The following is a 17,156-nucleotide window of genomic DNA, read 5'->3' on the forward strand; positions in this document are numbered from 1 at the left end:
TGGTAATAAAATTTTCCCCATCACCTATTCCCACCCTGCAATGTAGAAGGAAGGGTCTAGAAACACATGTAAATGAAAAATAACTTTAAGTATGTCTACAATGTCCACAGCAAAAATAATATTTTAACATGCTACAGAATGTTTCTAGAATGTGTATTTATTTATAGAGCTAAATTATTTGATAATATTTGATAAACATTTAGGCGTTATTTTATTATCTGGATATGTTTTCAGAAATGGGAAGATGTAAGTGCTCTATTGTATTTACTTTTTAAGTAGACTTTATTTTATTGCAATAGAAGTATACTTTATTTCTCAAAATAATGCTATGATAAACATTAAGTTTTACAGCTGCATTGAGTCAATTCATAGACTTATCAAGTAATAAAAATAACACTGAACTCAGTTCTCAAATGATGTATATATATATGACTAATAGTTGTGTTTTTAATAAGATGATAGACAACATCAAAAAATAATTATTCAACTTGTTAGACTAGTGGTTCCTAAGTATAATAGTTATTTTTTTATTTTTAATTATTTTCAATGTACAAATACATATAAAAATATAACTTGAGAATAGAAATTTCAGAACTAAGAACAGTCTCTTAATTTGGTAACTATTTATTATGATGAATTTAATTTCAAAATCAAATTTTTAGAGTTAAATAATCTATAATATTTCTAATTAAAAATTAAAATAAGGTATTTTTTATATTACACAGAACATGTTTTGTAAAATATTTAATTCTGGATATATTTTTTCCTTCAAAAGATACTCAGATTTTACCAGTACTTGCTTACATAAATTAGTAAGATCATATTTCAGACTTTAATGGAGCATTATTTGTGTAATTTTTCTGTTTTCCATATCATATACTCACCTATCTTCTAATTTTATTGATTACATGGTTTTGAAAGTTTAACTTTTTTCTACATTAAGACAGTAAAGTTTAGAAATAAGTGTTATCTACTAAATCAGCCAACAACATGTCAACCCTGTCTTCTCAGTTTTTGTGAGAATGTGTTACTATAAGTGATGCGATTCCTCTTACACTTAAAAATATACCCTTATATTGTAGTGAGTAGAAAAAGACTTATAGAACACTTAAATATTTCCCAGTAGTTCTGGCAACATTTAACAGCAGTGATTTATTTCCTATATTAACATGATGATACCTAAACCTTATTCCCAATAGTCTATTTCCTAAAATATTTTCTTCTACTTCAACTTTTGTCATATGAAAATTAGCTATAAAATAAATGAAGAAACATAATATATTGATTTTTAATTGGAAGTAAAATTAAGGATTCATAATTTAACTCCTTTATGAAATGTATACCAAACACATTCAAATTTTTATGTAACACATTATTTGCTCAGAAGCATCAAAAATTTCATCACTAGACAGGAATTAAAATATGAATTATTAGCTAACAGTATGTAGAATTAGAAAAAGTATATCTGTTAAATTACAAATAAATTGTTTTAATATCAAAGAGTTATATATTTAAAAATTAGAAGTAAATTAGTTGCTCACCTAAAATATTTTTATGTGCTGTAACACCACAGAGACACCTTTATTTATTACAGGTGAGAAAACTATAGTGCTAAACTAATCAAATTCACATCAATTTAACCAAGTATGTTTCAGTAAAACAGTGTTTAAGAAATGCAAAATAAACTAAAAGATGAAAAACTCATTGCCTTATCATCAAAAGCAATTGGCAGGGCGTGGTGGCTCACGCCTGTAATCCCGGTACTTTGGGAGGCCGAGGCGTGTGAATGACGAGGTCAAGAGATTGAGGCCATCCTGGCCAACATGGTGAAGTAAAACCCTGTCTCTGCTAAAAATGCAAAAATTAACTGGGCGTGGTGGTGCATCCCTGTAGTCCCAGCTACACAGGAGGCTGAGGCAGGAGAATCATTGAACCCAGGAGGCAGCAGTTACAGTGAGCCAAAATCGCGATTCTGCACTCCAGCCTGGGTGACAGAGTGAGCCTCCATCTCAAAAAAAAAAAAAAAAAAAATGCAATCAGTTTACAACTTCTACCCACCAGGTATATAATATGTTTGTCATTTCTTAGCAGGAAATTTTCAAGAACGTTTGGCATCTCCTAAACTTGCATCTAATTTATCCATGTTTTTGAACCTACTGTTCATATGTAAAGCCACAGTACCAGAAGAAGAGGATAGCTACAGTTCTGTTAAAATATGTATACATCGAGATTTGCAAATATCACGCATAGTGTGAAAGAAGCTTATTTTCCTAAAGGAAATGGGTATTCTCTTTTCCTCAGTTCTTGTTTTTTTTTTTCTGTGTTGGATGAATCCCCATGCAAATCAGGACAGTAAGGGGCATTATTAATTAATTTTCCTAGTATTGGATATGTTAGAATGAATAACAATGGATTAATATAATACTGCTATATCCAAACTGCTACAAAATTCAGAAATCATTTTTTTCTCATAAATCCAAAAATGTCAACCTTCTATTGACACAATATTTTCAGTAATTTTATAACTTCTACTCAAGGAAGGGTGTTGAAATAAAACATCAAATCTGCTTGTACTATAAAAATGCTAACTTTTATGTAAGAAAAGCAGAAAGATCAGTAAGTGTGGTATTACAAGTTCAGAAAGCAGCTGATATACAAAGGTTAAGTCTTGCTGGTATAATAAACCAAGTTTCACCTTTGACTGGTTTGACCCGGTTATTTCTATTTTAACCCTGTTTTGATCTTCAATTTCAAGGCAGCAAGAGTCAAGCCACATAGATCAATTCTTTCCAAACTTTTGATTTTTATTTCATTTTTACACAAGTGTAGATTTTTGAATATCAATGTATGCGCTTTACTCCCTAGCTGACAGTTAGAGATATTTTAAGAATCCTAGGAATTTTTAGTAATAGTTGAGGTTTCATTAAACTTAGTTCTCAAGTGACTTCGTAAAGTTTATTCATCAAATAATTCAGGGTGTAAAAGTAGCACATAAACATTAATTGAACAGTCATTAAGCAGTGTAACTGTTTGTTTTCAGTTGACAGAGGACATTAAGTTCCATACCCTGTGGTGGAAGACAATTAGGTCTTATGATACACATGCCATTAAGGATACTGCTACCAGACTTGACCAGCTTCACTTTACAATATAGCAGTCAGCTGCAGTCAGAAGTTTGCCCAAGTCACAGGAAGTCATATGTTTACTGCCATGTCCTTATAAATATTGTTATGTGCTTCATGCCTTATGCTAATGGCAATGACTAATGTTTGTCAATATCTTCACTCAATCTTATTTTAAAAACCTCCTCAGGATAGACTGATACTAGCTAGAATGCTACTTAAAGTGAGAATGTTTTTCTAAAACAAATAATATAAAAATCACTTAAATAGAAAAGATTAGATGATAATTTATTTTCAGTATGCCAGACAACTGCTACTGTTACTAAATTTGCCGTGAGACTGACTGACCAATATCCTATATGAGAATGCCTTATAGATGCCTGTATGTGTGATTGCACAATGCTTTAAAGTTGTTCTGCTAATCTGGGACTGTAGGTGAAGATATATGACAGAAAAACAAAGAGCTGGAAAAAACCCAAGACTGGCTGTTTGGAGGTTTACTGTTTTTAACAACGGAGGTCAGTCCCTTCATCCATTTGTGATGTCATTTATGATCTCTACTTACAAGACAGGTACAGAACACTTCATTATGGGCCCAAATAAGTATGTTTAAATGGATAAAGTAGCTCTTTGCATCACATGGAAGCTAAGTGTGACATTAAGTTAATGTTAAAAAAGTGAGAAACTCTTTTAATCTACATGTAGCAGCATAGTGGTAATGTGTTGATTTTCATGTGCACACAATTTCTAGTCTTATATCACCAGAATGTGAGGTTATAAATTTCTGTATTACAAAGTAAAAGCAAGAATCCACTAATAAGGAAATATATTTTGTTGAGAGAATGTGATGAATGTTCACACTGTTTTTCAGAATGAGGAAGGTGGGGGACAAAAAGTTTCTGTGGAGAAGAAATGTCATCCGCCATACATGATGGCTCTTTATCAAGCCTTTGTCTAAAGCAGGGGTCCCCAAACTACAGCCTGCGGGCCACATGCGGCCCCCTGAGGCCATTTATCCGGCCCCCGCCGCACTTCAGGAAGGGGCACCTCTTGCATTGGTGGTCAGTGAGGTGGTGCATCCTGTGCTCCTGGAGTGCTGTATGTGGCAGTGCCGCAAAGCACGGTGTCGCTCACGTACAGTACTACTTCCGGTGATGCGGGACGCACGCGTCATGGCTCCAGAAGCGCGTCATATGACGCACATCCGGTCTGTGGCTGCAGCGCCCCATATCACCGGAAGCAGTGTGAAATAACAGCAGAAGTAGGAAGAAAGGCAAAGCACCATAACCATTACTACACAGTACAGTGGCCCCCATACTCCCCTAAATGTACAACAACATAATGGCCCCTATAACCTCCCTTTGCCCAAAAGTCTCCCCCAACATTACTACACAACATGTTTTCCCTATTATAAGACCCTGTCTTATATTAATTTTACCCCCAAAAGACGGGGGCTGTCTTATTTTTAGGAGGTGTCTTATAATAGGGGAAACACGCAGCAGTGGGCTTCCCACAGAAGAGGCCCACCGCTGCTGCAGATGTCCAGGACGCTGTATACACAGTGTCACAGGCAGATCACCGCCATCCCTGTGTACAGCACTGGAGGCGGTCCTGGGCCTGTGACACTGTATACCGCTGTCTGGGACAGTGGAGGCAGCAGCGCTGGCTGTGAAGGGTGTCACACCTTGCATAGTCTGGCCCTCCAATGGTCTGAGGGACAGTGAACTGGCCCCCTGTGTAAAAAGTTTGGGGACCCCTTGTCCAAAGTATTACCGTAGATATCCTGCCAAATAAATCACCTTTTTTATTATAGGAAAAGTTCAATTTCACTGAAGAGGGCCAAGATACAGGGACTTCCAACACATCTTTGTAGAATGCAATGGAATGGAACAGTGTAGAGTAGAACAGAACCCAATAGAATAGGACTACAATTATTTGTTCCTTCCTTTAATTCTAATTTGTTCTGAAACAAAAAGAAATAAATGTATGGCTGGATGATGACAGATACAGATGATTCAGAAGATAAGTTTCTGTTTTCTTCCTTATATATTCTTGTATTTTAAAGTAATTAGGGAGAATAAGTTACAGTTACATGTTTGTTTAAAGAGATAGGGAATTGTGTAAGATATTTCAGAACTTAAGTCATTTATTTAATGAAAATACATTTCCTAGGAATTGATATTCAGAAAGACCCTCCGGAAGAGCTGAGATCAGTTATGGTTACTATAGAAACATCTCGCCGCCTTCTATTTTGTCTCAGAGGAGTTTGGAAGAAAACAGAAATCGTATCTTTATGACCATCTTGAATCTGATCTTTCCAGACTCCTTCCAGAGTCTCACGTAAATTCTCCTATACAACATAACACTCTCTTTGGAATTCACTGTCAGTTACAAACTACACTGCAGATAAAGTGACCATATGTCCTGGTTTATGCCTTTTGTTTTAGGGTCATTATCATTAGCACTACCTTTCACTCTGATATGTGTCCCAGTAGGAATGACAAATTATGGTAGCCTTATCTATAAATAATAATACTATGTCAATAATAATAACTGGAAGCTTGCTATTTATCAAAGGCTTTGAATGTTTTTATGTGTAATGAATTCCTCATTATAACCCAATAAGGCAAGTATTTTATTTCCCCCATTTTATAGTAGAAAAAACAGAGTTAGAGAGGGTAAATAGCAAGACCTACTCACATAGTGGACCCAACCTGAATACAGACGAAGGTCTGACTTAATAATATCGTATGCCAGAAGATGGTTATGCTATCTTCTTATTGGCTGGCTGAAAGAATTAGCTTTGGTTTTTCTTTTTTAATGTATTCAAAGATTATCAGTAGTTCTCACTTACTATTCTTCCTAGATGTAATAACTATATTTTTATAAGGACTGTGGATATTAAGAGACAAGAAAAGAGCACCAAAGTGAACTAAAATTCATCTGGGTTTTAGTTCACGTTATTAATTTTACTGTATTAATAAAAATAACTGATTTGTTGAGTGGGTATGCCAGATTGGGATTTACCCTGTGTTACATCACTGACCCTTAACACAGCACTGCAAGGTAGAATATTTGAACCCCATGAATGTATTTGATTGCTTTAGCTATTAGCCCTCAATAGGTTCATAGGTTACAAATGAAGCTTGGGGCATTAAATCATTTTGGCAGGCCCCTCCAGCTCTGATATTGTCATCCCTCGCTGTCTCTAGGAGTATTTGATTATCAGGGTATAAGACATGGAATCTAGATGCAAGGAGAAATTTCTTGGGGACAAAGGGACTTCCCCAGCACCTCATGTTTATATTAACTGTTTTGTATTGAGTGCTTAATAAGGGCATGCACTTTACATATTTTTGTAAACATATTTTCTTCTATTTTTCTCCTTATCATAGGCCAAAAAAGAAGATAATTTGGATTTGAACCAATGTAAGTTTAGCTCTGCTATGCTAGAGAGATCCATCTCTGGCACTCTCTACAGATCACCATAATTTAGAAACTTTTCTGAAAAGCAGTATTAAAGCTGAATAAATATTTGCTTATAATCAAATTTGTTCCACCACTGTATAAAGAATATAAATATAAAAACAGACATAATAGTATTGTATAGAGATTGTTGAAAGAAAATTCCTTGTCATATTTTCAGATAAAAAGTGTGAAAATATTTACTAGTGCAGAGTAAGTTCTGTATGCTGCAGAAAACAAGGTAAATGTAAATCTGTGCCTATACTCAAAAGATGATTACAGTGCACTTGGGAATACAAGAATATAAATGCACAAATGTGGATTCTGTACTATTATAAAATGCCAAATTATACAGTGTAATTTGAACAGTGGTTCTTAACCACATATGCATAGCAGCATCATGCATAGTGTGTTTTAAAATGACAGATGCCATTGACCAAGTACATTTCTGAGAACAGAACCTGGAAATGTGTGTTTTAAAATTCCACGGGTGATTTTGAGGTGTGCTACGGATAACAACCACTGGATTAAAATATATGTGTAATATACTAATATGTTAAATATGCAGATTTTAAAAGTCGATTTTGGCTGGGATGTAAAAAGATGGCTTTGTAGAAGAGAAATGATTTGAATGGAAGATCAGATGTGGACAGAAGGTAAAAGAAACATTTTTTTCTTTTTCTTATTTAGCCCAAAATAAAATTTTATCTTTAAGGTTTTTATTTGCATTTCAGATTCCTAGTTGGATTGAGCTGGAATGGATGATAAAACATAAAACAATAAATACCTGAAAATGTTCAATTATTTTCTAACCTCTCTATGATATGGCTTTATGAAAATCAGGATTGAAAGCTTGCCTGAAAACTTATATTTATCTCAACAATAAGGAAATCTAATCAGAGCTAATAAATGCAATTTAGGCTGCAAACTACCAAAGGACAGGATTCATGTTTTATTCAAATTTGGATTCTTAGATATTTAGCATAGTGGACTAGCTTATGCATAATATATATTTGTTTGTTGAATAAATTAGACGTTTGGATTTATTTGCTTTATTTATTCTACCTTGGGGGGCACCTTTCACTAGTCACCCTTTGAAGGCTTAAGAACTTTTGCTATGTAGGTTTTGGTTTGTTCATCTATTTTTTTCTTGACCCAGAACCACTGTCCTGGCAAAGAATTATTAGCTTATACGAGTAAGCTTTTAGGCTTTTTCTTTCCAAGAAAAAGATGGAAGTGAAGGGAGTACAGGTGGAAAAGGCAAATGAGACTTGCAGGAGAGTTCCTTTTTAATAACAGGAGACTTCTCCTTCCAAGTTTATGCCCAGAACAGCGGTAAACCACTCTTCTCAGACCACTCCTTCCACAGGGAGCACGGAAACCACCAAACTGTCTATGATCAGGAGAAAGGCTTCCAAAGTTTCCCCAAGCTCTACCCACTGACCAATTTTTTTGTAGGACACGTTTGTTTTGTCATTGATTTTGGTTTTAGGTGTTAATGGAGCTTTAAAGACACAATCAAAAAGATCACAAAGACTCTTTATCTTGCTTTGCATTATGTCTTCCCCGCACCAGGCAAGCCAGGGTTCTTTGGCTTTTTGTTGTTGTTGTGGAAACGATGTCAGATGTTCACATTTTCCCAGTGGAATTTTACAGTACTTTGGGAAGCAGTTTCATAGGGTAGAAATAAGAAGAAAGAATGAAAAGTGCAGTGAGCTGATGACAGAAAGCTTTGATTTTCATCGTTCTACTTTTGAAAGTAAGGGGAAAAGTGGAGGTCATCATACAGTGCTTAACTGTGGACATCCATGTGTAAAACAGCGTCAGTGTGAGACAACTTTGATAATGATGACAGCCACTTATTTTGGTATTAGGAAAGAGGCAGGTAAGATCCAGAGCATGGAGCGTGGGCAGAAGCTATTGTTATAGGAAGGGATTCCTGTAATCTACTGTCTCTATGCGCCCTCTTTTGAGTCGTTGCACTTTTTTGACCTCCCTACTCCTTTCTCCAGGTGTTACGTGATTTCTTCACCCTAGACAAGCCTGATTATCCTCAAGGGAAACCCAACCCAAAATAAACATGATTACATAACTTGTTTTTGTTTTTGTTTTTGAGATGGAGTCTTGCTCTGTCGCCAGGCTGGAGTGCAGTGGTGCAATCTCCCCTCACTGCAATCTCCGCCTCCTGGGTTAAAGCGATTTTCCGCCTCAGCCTCCCGAGAGCTGGGGCCACAGGCGCGTGCCACCATGCCTGGCTAATTTTTGTATTTTTAGTAGAGATGGGGTTTCACCACGGCCAGGATAGTCTCGATCTCTTGACTTCGTGATCCACCCGCCTCGGCCTCCCAAAGCGCTGGAATTACAGGCGTGAGCTACCGCGCCCGGCCTACATAAGCAGTGATTGAACAAGAGCATATCCAAAACAGTTTAATTCATATTGGGTGGCATAAAACAGCTGAAAATCAAATGAATTTCTGTTTTAGGAATGTTTCAAGAGTGGGCTATCAAGTGCATGGTATATATGTTATCTTGAATACAAGAGTAATTTTAATCAGTCAGTGATGTGCTGGCACGAGCGCATACAAGCTCATAGTATCCAAAAGCGAGCATCTCTTCTCAGCTAGACTTCAGTGACTTCATTTTGGTAGCTTGAAGGAGACCCTGGTGTGTCTACTTATAGCACAGAAATTCAGGAATGTTACAAATCAGGACTTTTTAATTATTTTGCAGACAGCCAGTTTACCAGCACACCGCTGAGTGACATACACATTTTAGAAGTAAAAAGAGAACCAATATATGTCTTTGTAATTAGGAATGTTACTTGCAGAGTAAATATTTAAAGAAGACATTGCTTAAGAGACACAGTGTTTTGTTAAACTGCCTAGGCCCAAATCTTTTATTGGTTGTGCCTTAACCTCTCTGTCCTTTTGTCTTCTTATCCTTAAAATGAGAACTTCGTACAATTACTTTGATGATGAAATGCGTTCATTTATGTGATGCGCTCGAAACAGTGCCTGCCACAGAGAAGGTTCTCAATAAGTATATTCTATTAGTAGCAACAAGAGATGAGGCTATATGGTTAAGAATCTTCTCTTAAAAGACTGCCTAAATTCAGTGTTATTTTCCCTGTTGAGCTTTTATATCTCGGAAGCCCATACTCAATTTCCACAAGTTTTGTAAAGATTCGTTAAATGAAAGCACATCAAATCACTTTGAAATGCATAGAGCACTATGTAAATGAAAGGTGGAATAATTACGTTAAAGGCATCATCTTGAATTCTGTTTATACTGCATCTCTGAAATGAGCATCAGATTTTTCTCTAGGCAGTTACTGCTCCTACAGAAACAAACACAGATGGTGCCCATACTTCCTACTGAATAGTTGCAGGCAATGGCTTTTATCAAAATACCTCAGGTCACTAAATGTACAAAAACTTCAAATAAACTCTAAATCACAGTGTCAGGCCAACATAGTTATTTAGGCAAATAAGCCTTGTTGGATAATTCAAGGATTTTCTGATGTGTGAAATGGACTACTATAACAAATAAGAAGACTTACATGTAGGCTCAGTTTTATAAAATAGACTATTAACAGGCAGTTTCCCTTAGAGAAAAATACTTTTTTAATAATTAAAAAAAAAGAAAAGAAACAGGCAATTTATTTTAGAGGAAAAAAGTCAATTTCTCTTCTGTGATGAGCATTTCTAGCCAAATTAAAATTTTTGGGTTGTGGATGAGTACAGTTCCTTTTCCCATTGACCTCCTGGTCACATAAAGCAGAGAAAAGGTATGTCTTAAAAATAAGTATTTATTTTAAAGTATTTATTTTGCCAGGCCTAAATACTTATAGAGATGGTGGCTCATATCTATAATCCCAGCACTTTGGGAGGCTAAGGTGGGTGGATCACCTGAGGTCCGGAATTCGAGACCAGCCTGACCAACATGGTGAAACCTCATCTCTACTAAAAATACAAAAAATTAGCTGAGTGTGGCGGCACATGTCTGTAAACCCAGATACTTAGAAGGCTAAAGCAGGAGACTTGCTTGAACCTGGAAAGAAGAGGTTGCAGTAAGCCGAGATTGCACCATTGTACTCCAGCCTGAGTGACAGTGAAAAACTCCATCTCAAAATAAATAAATATATATACATACACACACATATATATGTCTGTGTGTATATATATGTGTGTGTGTGTGTGTGTATACACACCTCTATATTCCAAATACTAGGTTCTTAGAATATATATATATGTATATAGATATATGTATAAAGGTTCTTAGAATACATATATATATATATATATATTCTGTATATACTATATATATACATATTCTATCTATATATACATATTCTATCTATATCTATATTCTATATATCTATATTCTATATTCTACGAACCTAGTCTTTGGAATACAGACCTTCTTATTCCACAGGATAGTCCTGGGATTTCTGTAACCTAAACTCTCCTTATTGGCTTTTGTGCTGTTTCTGGGCATGATTGCCCTTGAATCCACTCCTTGCCCTTTCTCTGGCTCAGTGAGGAGGCAGGAAATCTGACACCTGAGGTTTCATTTCCCAGAGACCTGTCTCAGCTGGTTTGCAACTGGCTTCTGCCAACGGGGGTTTGGGGATAAGGACTCTGGCAGGAGCCTGGGAGACTGAGCCGAAGGTAGAAGTCAGGTTATTTTCCCATCATTCACTTTGCCTCCTGCACCCTCCCCAGCGTCAGCTGTCTCTCTTCCCCACTCTGCCTCTCATCACTCAAGTTTGCCACAGTTCGAGTTCCAAGCAGGTAATACAAGACTTCGGTGTGAGTTATGTAGCATCTCCCTGTCCTGTCCTGTGTCCCTCCAGCCCAGGGTTAGGTATGGTTGCTCCTGTTACTAATTTCTCAGTTGCTTACTTTTCTCTGTTGGTTCCTTGTCTCTTTCATTACCCATTTCTTGCTTTAATTAAACCCCTGCATTATAGTCCTTTAACTACTCCAAATGAACCCTGTATTCCTAACTGAACGCTGATTGTCCCAAGGTCTAATACAGGCCATTTGCTCATACTGGATTCTTGAGCAAACAACACTGTTAGAAGTGCAGTTCTCTTGTTCCCATCATGAAGGTTCCAGGATTTCTGGTTCATGAACACTAGCAATCACGGTTCCCTTTACAGCCCTCCACCTTTAGTTAAATGATGATTCTACCTTGAGTCTGCACCACGTTCCTGAGATGTTGGCAGAGAGAAAGTATTTTTCTGTGTTTATGCTAACATATTCAAAAATTGTATTTCATTATTAACCCTCTTCAGGCCACATCCCTCAAACTCGCGGTAAGAAACTGATTTATAGGTGATGAGTCTATCAAATGTTAGTGCCCTTTCTAGTAAGTCACAAAGAATGACAGGGTCTCCAGATCTATTTCCACATATGAGAACAACAGGATTGGAATACGGACCTGTTCATTATTATCATTCTAAAATTCTATTCCTTATGCTTTCTTTTGAGGAAGGAAACTGTGTCACAAAGCAATGCCATATCATAAAAGCTCAAATTAATCCTAAAATATACTCTTAATCCAAAGCTGCCAAACTAGGGCTGTAGGTTACATGAATTTGTTAAACTTATTTTGGACTTTGAATGTTGAAACATACAATCTTGTCGAGTTTCTAAAAATAATGTTTTATAAATGTTTTCACCATTTTTCAGTATACCCATCCTATTACACTATTCCTTCTTCCCCAAACGATTTTTTTATTATTATTTTACTTTCTATTGCTGTGTTATAAATTCTAAGCCAAATAACTATCCTTGCAGCAGTATTCTGTGAACTCTCCAAGTCACTGTCTGGGGACTGTGGTTTGTAGCCTCAGTTTATGCCTCCATAGCGTGTTTTATGAAATGATTTATTTTTTTCTCTCTCTCTCTTTCACTGTTTCACATTAGACTTGAAGTTCCATAAAGAAAGGACTGTTTTATCTTTGCATTCTTAGTGTTAACTAACTTCCTTGGCACCTAAAAATCATTCAATTAATATTTATTAAGCTCATTCTGAACAACATTGAAAGTCTCAAGGCCTCTCATGCTGTACAAATTTTAGTATTAGGATCTTCAAATAGAAGGTTTTCATTTTTAAATATTTTTAGAACTAGGAATATTTCACTAACAAACATATAACAGACTGTTGATTTCAGAACATGCCTAGTGTTTATACCCTCTCCATAAAAGTAGTTATATCTTTGTTGAACATTGATATATAAGGTAAACAGACACTTCAGAGAACCAGTAGCACTTTAACGCGTTTAAGACAAAGCTTTTCAACTCATTATCTTGTTTACATTCTTTTTCACTAGAAGTTGCATCCTCTCTCTGTGTCTGTCTTTCTAAATTTAAGCCCTTATTTTCATTGTCCATCTAAATATATTCTCACTGACTCCACCATCAATTAAGTAAATGCCATGTCTCTAACTCATTTCCTTTGAAAAGGATGAGCTCAGCCATGCTCTGTTTATTCCATTTATAATGGCTCTCTTTGCACATTTTGGTCCATTGCCTCCGGTGTCATTTCTCATGCATCTGTTTATTCTACCCAATTAGACTCAAAGCTTTGCAGTCAAAGGTACCTTTTCTTTTATGTCTCCTCACAGCATGTTCATAACATAGGCTTATAAACACAGTGTCTTCTAGATTTCACCAATCTGTGCTGGTATGTTTAGTTCCTTGAAAATGAACACACCGACGGGCTCACTCTGTGGCTACATCCATGGGCATTTTGGCCACCCACACAGGACACAGCTCTGGGCGGTTCCTTTATTCCAGACCAGGGATTCTGGGAGCTAGGATGTGAAGCATGGGGACCTCAAGTCCCCTCTGCCAGTTTTCTTTAAATCAAGAAATATCCCTAACCTAGCTCTCCCCAGGGACTCACTATTGCCCTTCTAGTAGTTCCCATCATTAAAAATTTCTTATCTGTCAAATAACCTGTTCATTTCCTTCATAGCACTTACAATTTGTAACTATATGCACATGTAAAATTTGTATGGAATAAGCACATAAAGAGAACAAGTTTAAATTCTATATAAGTATGTAAAGTATATGGAAAATATAAAGTATATGCATGTATAAGTAATACATAGAAAAATCACATCATATGTATGAGTGTACATGTGGGTGTTTTATGTTTTCGTCTTTTTTCCTCCACAGAGTTTCTTCATCTCAGCTCGCCTCACCACTACAGATCCAAGCCTCATACAGAGCCTAACCGAAGTAGGTACCACAAATACTTGTTAAAGAAGTAAAAGGTGAATCAATGTATCTACGATGGTGATGATTTCTTTCCAGTCATTAATTATATCAGATCTTAAGTTTTACTGAACAAAAAGCATAAAGAGGAGAGAAATAGGAAAGAAAAAAAAAAAAGAGCCAATTTTATCCTCTCCACTTCAAAATCTCATAGGTTTATAATCCATCTTATCCCAGAAGGAGGCTCTCAGACCTCTCAGTTTGTTTTTACCTGGAGAAGCGAAAGGGGAAGACAAGAAAATCTCTGCTGTCCACGGTTGGTGCTACCCACAGATAAAATCTATAACTCTTACAATTAAAAAGCTAATGATTTCCAAGAAGTGTAGCAAAAAATACTAATTGGGCACTCCTACATTTACTGTTACAACCTCCTACTTCTTCTTTACCAGCACAATCTGTGTATCTTTAGAACATACTTACAGCATATGCACTTCTTTCTCCTAAATAAAAAATTCTGATGACTAAACAACAAGAGTGGGACATAATTACACGAGTAAGTATTGACTGTGCTGATTCATGACAAGGATGTGAGCCAGAAGGCTTGGTTTCACGTCCTGGCTCCACAGTTTTCTAGCTGTGAGACTGTGGATAAGTTATGTCATCTTATTTTGCCCCTGTTTTCTCATTTGTCAAATGAACATCATAATAGTTCAGGCCGAGCATACCTAATCCAAAAATCCAAAGTCCAAAATGTTCCAAAATCTGAAAACTTTTGAGCACCATATGATGCCACAAGTGGAAAATTCTACACCTGACCTCAGGTGATGAGTTGCAGTTAAAATGCAGGTTGAAAACACACAGTTTATTCAGCACCTCCCAGAGGAAAATAAAATTACCTTCAGGCCATGTATAAAAGATGCACATAAAACATAAATAATTTTCCTGTTTAGACTTGTGTTCCATCCCCAAGATATCTCATTATGAAGTAAATATCTATTATAGCAAATATTACAAAATCAGAAAAAAAAAATTGAAATCCAAAATACCTCCGGTCCTATGCATTTCAAATAAGGAATACTCACCTTGTACCTAAGTCATAGGCTTTGTTTTAGCATTAAATCAGTTAGCGCATCTAAAACCCTTAGAATCATGTCTAGCACATAGGAAGCACTCAATCAATGTTTACCAATCATCTTACTATTATTTGTATTATTATTTCTGTCACCACCTCCAAATTAAGGCAGTTTTACTTCTAATATAGAGTGATTGAATTTCCATTAAGACTAAGCAATGGAAACAGAGAATGTACAAACTGGAAATACTAAGAAGGAAAAGGGAATATAGCCAGAGAAGCTTTCGAAAGTCAGGGTCCTCCAATATTGTTATGTCTTCTTAATAAAGTTTTTCTTTTTAATTATTTCCCCAAATAGAAAACCTTTCCTCATAAATCTTCTAGACACCTAACGATGATCATTACTCTTATTTTATCATCTTCGGTCTAAAAAATTTGGAGAACAACTGATCACAGTGTACTTTTTAGTACCACATCCTTGCTAAGGAACTGTAATTGATTTAACACTATGATTGTCACATGTGTTTGTTCGAGCCCTATTCATAGTCTCCATAGCTGTTGAAATCCTTGGCCTAATAAATAAAAAAAAAAATAGGCATTTTTAAGTTTTTCATGTATTTGACTGTATGGCATAAGACAATAACATCATTAACCCTTAAAAAGAAAGACCTTTCCCATTTGACTGTGTTTATTCACCTATTTTTTATGAATATATGTTTGTATTTCAATTAACAAATATTTAGATTCAGTTATGTGCCAGCACTGCACTAGATATGTGGTTAAATGAAAAACAAATTTTGTAAACAGTGAACAAGGCATGGTAGATAAAGTATTTGCTTGTATGAAGCCTAGAATCTAGAGAGAGTGTGGAGCAGTCAACCAAACGCATAATATTTAAGTTACACACGGAAATCACTGTTGCACCGGAAATAAATGGAAAGCATGAGAGAAAATAATGGGAATGGGAGGTGGGGAGGTTGAGGGAATGTTAAGCCAATTACATGAGGCCTCTCTGAGGAAGTGACATTTAAGCAACACCTGAAGGAAGAAAATGTACCAGCTATTCAAATTGCTGACAGAGCTGCATATTGCTGGCGGAAAGAATAGCAGTGAAGAGGTGGTGCTATGGAAGAGAACACGCATGAGTCATTGGGCCCGTAGCTGGACACTGGTGAGCAAAAGGGTGGGTTTGAAGGGAGAATTACACATCTGATGATGCAGGGTTTTCTCATTTGAATAGTCTCAGTGTAGAACAGGGTACTGTTACAAGGTATTTAAGCAAAGAGTTAGTATGATCAATACGTGTTTCAAAAGATAACCCTAGTTGATGTATGAAGAACCTATGGAAAGGAGATATGAGTAAAATAAGAGAACAACCTAGCAGAACATTAGAGTAATCCAAGCAAGAGATACATGTAGCTTAGTCTTGAGTGTTGGTAATGCAGCTATCGATAACTGGATGTGAGGGACATTTAGGAGGTAGAAATGATAGAATTTCTTGATGGTTTGGATTGGAAATGGAAGAACCATGTACGATCCTTAAGTTTCTGCCTCAAGTCTTAGATGATAGTTCTATTTACTAAGAAAGAAAAATTGTGGAAGTACTAGTTTTGTCTTCAATAGGTTAATTTCATGTTATTTATGTGACACCCCAGTGTAGATGATACATAGGCATTTGATTATACTGATTTATACTGGTGAAACTATTATATCAATGAGCCAGAGATGGCCTGTGTGTATTGATCAGCAGGTTGTTATTTCTTCAATATAGGCTGACACCCACTAGCCTGAAAGGCCACCAGGGGATCAAATCAAATGTTTACATATGCATTTAATTTTTTAAAATAGGCTACAATAAGCAGATTTTTCACCATTTAAAATCTGGCTGTTTTGTCTATCCAACAAAACCTCACCCCACGGCTGCTAACAGTAGAGTCATAAATCCCTGCTAAATCCCTTGAGTCATAAAGACCCAAGCCACTACTGCCCTTTGGAGCTCTTTGACCCAGACTCCCCACCATGCCACTGAGCAACATGGCCTTGACACATAAGCCCCCTCTCTCCTAGGAGTTCCCTTGCCCTCCTTCCCTTCTGAATAGTGACCCTCTGACCCTTAGCTTCTGGACTGACTTCTGCTTTGAGGGACTTTCTGGACCTGAAAACTGTCAAAGTAGCCCCCAGTAAAGCTATCGCCACCTGTGGTAATATTATTTTCCCTTGATTAACCACACAGTCCCTCAAACGCCCTACAAAAGCTCAGACAGATCT

The 17,156-nt window shown here is 36.4% G+C and overlaps 1 long non-coding RNA gene across 4 annotated transcripts in view; it reads left to right on the forward strand.

The window, feature by feature from the left end:
* Positions 1 to 701: 701 nt before the first annotated feature.
* The window catches only part of LOC141584331 (uncharacterized), a 33,969-nt gene continuing 17,514 nt past the window's right edge, over positions 702 to 17,156 (forward strand). Inside the window, exons 1-4 of one of the 4 annotated variants that reach the window (XR_012517334.1) lie at positions 710 to 3,694; positions 6,518 to 6,551; positions 7,156 to 7,243; positions 13,778 to 13,840. This is a non-coding gene — a long non-coding RNA (uncharacterized LOC141584331). Of the gene's footprint in view, positions 7,244 to 13,777; positions 13,841 to 17,156 lie in introns of all 4 variants that reach the window. The other 3 variants (XR_012517332.1, XR_012517333.1, XR_012517331.1) reach the window with 3 other exon arrangements.

The sequence above is a fragment of the Saimiri boliviensis genome, chromosome 4 (genome assembly GCF_048565385.1).
Source record: "Saimiri boliviensis isolate mSaiBol1 chromosome 4, mSaiBol1.pri, whole genome shotgun sequence".
In the NCBI taxonomy this organism is placed as follows: Eukaryota; Metazoa; Chordata; class Mammalia; order Primates; family Cebidae; genus Saimiri; species Saimiri boliviensis.